Below are 6,812 nucleotides of genomic sequence, written 5' to 3'. Positions count from 1 at the left end.
CAAAGACATCGAGAAAATAATTAAAAAACACTGGCCTATTCTTAGAGCTGATAAAACTTTGAAAAAAATACTACCAGGAAAACCATCCTTCATATATCGACGGGCACCCACCCTTAGGGATAAAATCGTACATAATGTAATAAATCCACCAAGGAGGATCCTTTTACCTACCAACATTAATGGTTCTTTTCGGTGCCAAAAATGCCTTCCTTGTAGGAACAACAGGAATCAACAAAGGAAGATAAAAAGTTTCAGATCAAAAGTAACTGGCATGGAATACAGAATTAAAGATACCATCACATGCACCAATACGCATGTTACGTATGTGATAGAATGCCCTTGTAATTTACAATATATTGGCAGAACCACAAGACCCCTATTCGTGAGGATCAGGGAGCATATTAAAAACATTAAGAAAGGATTTGTGAAACATAATCTTTCTAGACATTTTAAGGAAGTCCATGCCCAAGATCCCACAGGAATGATTTTTTATGGGATCGACAGAATCAAGGGGGATTGGAGAGGGAGCAATAAGAAAAGGATGGTTTCAAGGAACGAAACCAAATGGATTTTTTTAATGCACTCCCTCCGGCCCGAAGGTTTAAATGTGGACATTGATCTGAACTGTTTTATCACAGATATATGAAATACTTTTTATACATTTTTTAATAATCTCTGTGAGAACACTCCCTGGTTTTTATATATATTTTTATATATTTTTTTTATATATGTTTTTATCTTACATGGCCTTTTATATCCTTCTTCCCTTTTTTTATATATTTTTTATATTTTTTTCTATTTTTTATCTCCAATTTTTATCTTCATTAGCCTTCTCCTCCAACATCATCGTTTTATAAATCCCGTTTTTTAGAAGGACTTCCTTTTTTAGGAAGATCTGACATTTATATATAATTAATACTTCCTTTGTGCAATTATTTATCACTACTTTTACCACTATTTATATTTGGTGCATGCATGCCACCTCCCACCGCCTTTACATTTCTAAGATATTCACCCATTCTTGTTTAAACATACACACAAGTATCACCTTTATGCACAACAACTATGTGAAATGAATGCTTCTAATTTCTCTTTTGAACCTTATCATCCAGCATCAAGTACATAAGTTGTTTTCTAGGTACCTCCGCCCCCAGGGCGGTAGCAGCCTCGTGGGTGGCTCTTTTCAAATGTATCAATGAAGACCATCTGCAGAGAGGCATCATGGTCTTTCCAAAATACCTTCCTAAGGCATTATAGAGTAGACCTGGGTGCCTTATCATCTATAGACTTTGGGAGAACAATCCAATCTTCTCTAACATTGTAAATAAAACTGATGCTGTGTAAAGCAGTACCCATCCTGTCAGCTAGTTATTTATCACTAGTATGTTGCCCTGTTGGCATCAGGAAAGTGGAAAATTGTATCAAGTATTTACAGTAATTTTCCTTTCCTAACGCCAAACCATGGCAGCATATGGACCCACCCTGTACGTTTCAGTATGTGGCTTGTTGAAAGAATGGGGTGGTGGCTAACTACTCCTTTTTTATGCTATTCACTGGTCCTGAGGAAGTGGACAAGAGGCGGAGCTCTATCACTAGTATGCTGCCATGGTTTGGCGTCATGAAAGAAAAATTACAGTAAGTACCATATTTATTGGCATATAACACGCGCCGGCGTATAACACGCACCTAAATTTTAGGGAGGAAATTTCAGGAAAAAAGCTAAAATTTAAAGTAAACAGCTTTGAACTCAGAACATTTTTTTTTTAAAATTAAATGTAGTCTTACCAGTGCCCACGAATGCAGCCTCATCAGTGCAGTGTCCTTAAATGCAGCCTCGCTAGTGCAGTACCCATACATGCAGCCTCGCCAGTGCCCATACATGCAGCCTCGCCAGCGCCAGTGCCCATGCATGCAGCCTCGCCAGCACCAGTGCCCATAATTGCAGCCTCGCCAGCACCAGTGTCCATAATTGCAGCCTTGCCAGCACAGTGCCCATACATGCAGCCTCGCCAGCGCAGTGCCAATACATGCAGCATCGCCAGCGTCAGTGCCCATACATGCAGCCTCGCCAGCGCCAGTGCCTATAATTGCAGCCTTGCCAGAACCCATAATTGCAGCCTCGCCAGTGCCAGTGCCCATACATGCAGCCTCGCCAGTGCCCATAATTGCAGCCTCGCCAGCGCTAGTGCCCATAATTGCAGCCTCCCCAGTGCCCATACATACAGCCTCGCCAGTGCCCATAATTGCAGCCTCGCCAGTGCCCATAATTGCAGCCTCGCCAGTGCCAGTGCCCATAATTGCAGCCTCCCCAGCGCCAGTGCCCATACATGCAGCCTCGCCAGAGCCCATAATTGCAGCCTCGCCAGCGCTAGTGCCCATAATTGCAGCCTCCCCAGTGCCAGTGCCCATACATACAGCCTCGCCAGTGCCCATAATTGCAGCCTCGCCAGTGCCCATAATTGCAGCCTCGCCAGTGCCAGTGCCCATAATTGCAGCCTCCCCAGCGCCAGTGCCCATACATGCAGCCTCGCCAGTGCCCATAATTGCAGCCTCGCCAGTGCCAATATACCAATCAAATGTCCAGAAAGCAGCGCCAAGAGGTAGAAGGGGCGGGCGGCGCCGAGGAGAAGGAAGGACACGCTTTCATCGAAAGTCCCAGGCGCCTATGATTGATGTCGGCATAGGAGGCGGGACTTCCGATGACAGCGCATCCTTCCTTCTCCTCGGCGCCGCCCGCCCCCTCTACCTCTCGGCGCTGCTTTCTGGACTTTTTTTTCACATCGCCGTATAACACGCACTGCTACTTTTCCCTCCATTTTTAGGAGGAAAAAGTGCATGTTATACGCTGATAAATACGGTTTAATACAACTTTCCATTTTCACCGCCTGTCAAATGCTCTCATACATGGATCTCTCTTCAGATAGCAATGCAATGAAGCCTTAGTGATAAATACTTCTTTATGGCCATGGCTTTAGTTTGGTCTGAAATTATTTCTACAATCTGAACCAAAAATGGAAATAGGTTCCCAGGTTACAATATGGGCAATCAAGACCTCCCAGCAACACTATATAGAGAGCACTACATTTATATGAAACAAACAATGGTTTGACATAATACAATGTATGGTTTAAGCTAATTTCATTATAACTGTAAATGGGAGATATGTCCTTCTTACATCATACAGAATACCTAGAAATTTCTCTTTTGCATATAATTACTTTGAATAGCTGCATTAGTGAGATCTGAGAAGTAATGAAGTGTCAGCAGTGAATTTCTGACTATTTAACATAGCAGTGTGGGGAACAGTGGTATGTAGAAAATTATCAATAGGCTTTTGACAGCTTATTGTGGGCTGACTAATGAATGCTGGCTGCTTTCTATGAGTTAGCTAGGTGGAGGGGAATAGGTAATAACCATTGAACTTTTAATACTATTATTTGTTTGCGGTGTTTTAATGTTGGGATGGACGTGTCTTGCTGTGCTGTGCTAGAAAGTGTTTAATAATCCAATCAAATCATTTGAAACAAATACACCCACATAGGCTAATGGCAAGGCCAGTTACCTGCAACTCAAAAAATTTTTGGATCAGCAAACGTTTTCATACAACAAAAAAATGTAAAATAATAATAATAATAATAATAATAATTGTAAGGCAATAAGCTCAGTTCATGCCATGTAGTGTACTGCATGTATGCACATTGTCATGTATTTTCGCACTTCAAACACAGGTCAGCCAGTTGAATGCAATGGGCTGCCCACAGGTGACATATGGAGCTAAGAAGATCAAGTGTTTCTTAGCTTTGCGCATTTTTTAGCTGCATGATTTTTTGCCTGCTTTTTTTTATAGCTTGCAAAAATATGTGTTTCTCTTGCCGCACTGGGGTACAATTTTTGCATGTTTTGTGAATGCACTCCTGTAATATAAATGGAGAAACCCTAATTTTCCTGCACATGTTTATGAACATTTTACTCCACCATAATACCTGATATCTGATATACTGTCTAAATAATTACTAAGAATAGGAAAGTTGCAACCCCTCCCTTGCCTAGCTATTAGACACTCCGTATGAGTATCATGTAAGTGTTGTATTTTAAAGCGTAACTCCACTTTTGTTGAGAAAAAAACATTCCCCTCTGGGTGATCTCTGTACATTGCAAGGATTTTAACAAACTTTGTTGCAGATTCCTACCTTTTGTTATTCTGAAGAAATCATTGCTTGTTCCTCTGTGCTGAATGGGTTAAATGGGAGTGGTTTCATAATTATCTATCAGCTGTGGCAGCTGCAGGGCTCTAATGAGTGAAGCTGCTGGGCCTGCATCCCTTTAGACGTGTTCATTTTGGGAGTAACTCACTAAAAATGACATTTTTGTTGCAGGGGGTGCCAGAAATCTGACTTGTATCTTAGGCAGACTTCTGGGACAAATGGTTAGCCAATCACACAAGCAGGAAATGTTTCTGGGGTGTGGTCAGTGCACATTCTGTGTACAGAACAGCTCCAGGTAGCCATATTGAATTGCATTTTCAGAAAATCACAACAGCTGCAGATTGAAAAGGAAAGGTCATTTTTAATAACATTCAATTACAAAATGATTTGTGTCACAACTGTATACACTATATTGTTTTTTCTTTATTTTCTGATATTTTTTTCTCACGAAAGTGGAGTTACCCTTTAACCGCTTAAAGACCAGCCGCTGCAGATATACTGCGGCAGTCTGGCTCTCCTGTGCAAACTGTAAACATGGCACACCGCTCATCTGTCGCTGATTGAAACAGGGCTCGTGTGTTCCTGTTATTTTTGAACGCAGGAGCCCTGTTTCCATCCACCAAGTCTGGCCCTCACACAGTTAGAATCACTCCCTAGGTACACATTTACCCTTTGATCGTCCCTGGTGTTAACCCCTTCCCTGCCAGTGTCATTATTACTGTAACAGTGCATATTTTTAGCACTGATTACTGTAGTAATGTCGCTGGTCCCCCCCCAAAAGTGTCAAAAATGTCAGTTAGATCATTAGTTAGTTAGGTCCGATCTGTCCGCCGCGATGTCGCAGTCCCGCTAAAAATCGCAGATCGCCGCCATTATTAGTAAAAAAATAAAAATAAATAAAAATGACATAAATCTTTCCCCTAGTTGTAGACGCAATAACTTTTGCGCAAACCAATCAAAATACACTTATTGGGACAAATTGGCCAAAAATTATGAAAAAAAATTAGATTTTTAAATTTTGTTTTTTATTGGGAATGTTATATAGCAGAAAGTGAAAAATACTGCTTTTTTTTAAAAAAAAAATGGCACTCTTTTTTTGTTTATAGCGCATGTTCGAAAAACCGCAGAGGTGATCAAATGACCAAGAGAAAGCACTGTTTATGGGGAAAAAAAGGACGTCAATTTTATTTAGATACAGTGTCGCACGGCTGCGCAGTATTCAGTTAAAGTATTGCAGTGTTGAATCGCAAAAAAATGGCCTGGTCATTAAGGGGGCATATCCTTCTGGTCCAGAAGTGGTTAAGCTAGGTGTGAGATGGGTGGAACAGCTATTGACTTTCCTGCTCCAAGTCAATCATTTGCATATCACAACATCCTGAGTTTTGGGAGTCCTGGGATTATAGAGAAGGCACAGGCAAGTACCTGCAACCAGCTAACTTTGATTGCCTCTCAATATTATTGAAGCTTTCTTGTACTCTTGTGCAGATTCACTATAAGGGAAATATCCATTTAATGTAAAAAAAAAAAAATTAAAAACCTATACTAAGAGATTATGGAGGGATACAACTTCCGACTTTTCTTTCTGAAAATATGTGTTGCTCTTGTGCCATGCTAGCCCTTTGGTTTTAATAGTTTCTGATACATGGACCTTGAACAACAATACAGATTTGGATTTTAACATTAACCTGCGTGTTTGTCAGTGACTCAAAAAGTACTGAAAGCAGAAACAGCCAGACAACCAGCAATAATGACTGTGTTTCTACAGATGTGCTTTAAATGGAAAATGCAGCAAGCTTTCTCCTGCTGAGTTGCATGAGCTCAGCATACACTTAAATGTCACATGAAATTTTTGGAAGCGGATACTGTGTTTTTAAAAATTGACTGATTTCCCCATGTCAGTATGGCAGGGGGAGAATGGTCTCTATTCATTTCAATACTGAGTAGCCCAGCAGGGTGGAAGTCATGCAGTGCTTTTTGTTCAGAATATCTTGGTACATTAAATCCTATAAAAAGCTCAAAAATAAATCTCTTTAATCCCAAATTGGTATTTTTGGTGCTGGTATTTTGGCATTGGTAAATCTCAGCACAGTTTTGTGATACTGATACTGTTGATGCCTGTAAAGTAAGTGCAAAGGTTATGGAGTAGTTTAAAGCCTAGTACACACGCAACAAATTTCCGCCGACCGGTCGTCCGTCTTTTGTCCAGAGTGGTGTTTTGTTGGTTGGAATGTGCCAAGACTGCACACGAATTTTCCCGCACGACAGAATTCTACTTCAGAAGTGACGTCATGTGTTGGATTGCTTTGTATGTGTTCTTTCATCTCTGAGCATGCCCAGTCTTGCTCCAAAGATTTTTCCCTGTCGAAATCTGTACTGACTGCACGAAAATCAGACGTGTTTTGACGGTGGACAAAAATTTTATAGCCTGCACACCAGAATATTTTCGGCCGAAAAGTCGGAGTCGGTTGTCGAGAGCATCATACTAACAAGCCGAAAATCGAGAGATCGGTCGTCGGACGAAAATTCCCGGCCGAATTTCGACTCGTGTGTACGGGCCTTAACAGTTATAGCGGTCTTAAATTCATAGCCAAAAATGGTGGTGGATGC

The sequence above is a fragment of the Pelophylax lessonae genome, assembly GCF_965119305.1.
Source record: "Pelophylax lessonae genome assembly, chromosome: 2".
In the NCBI taxonomy this organism is placed as follows: domain Eukaryota; kingdom Metazoa; phylum Chordata; class Amphibia; order Anura; family Ranidae; genus Pelophylax; species Pelophylax lessonae.
The sequence above is the reverse complement of the archived record's forward strand: the minus strand, read 5'-3'. Positions refer to the sequence as shown.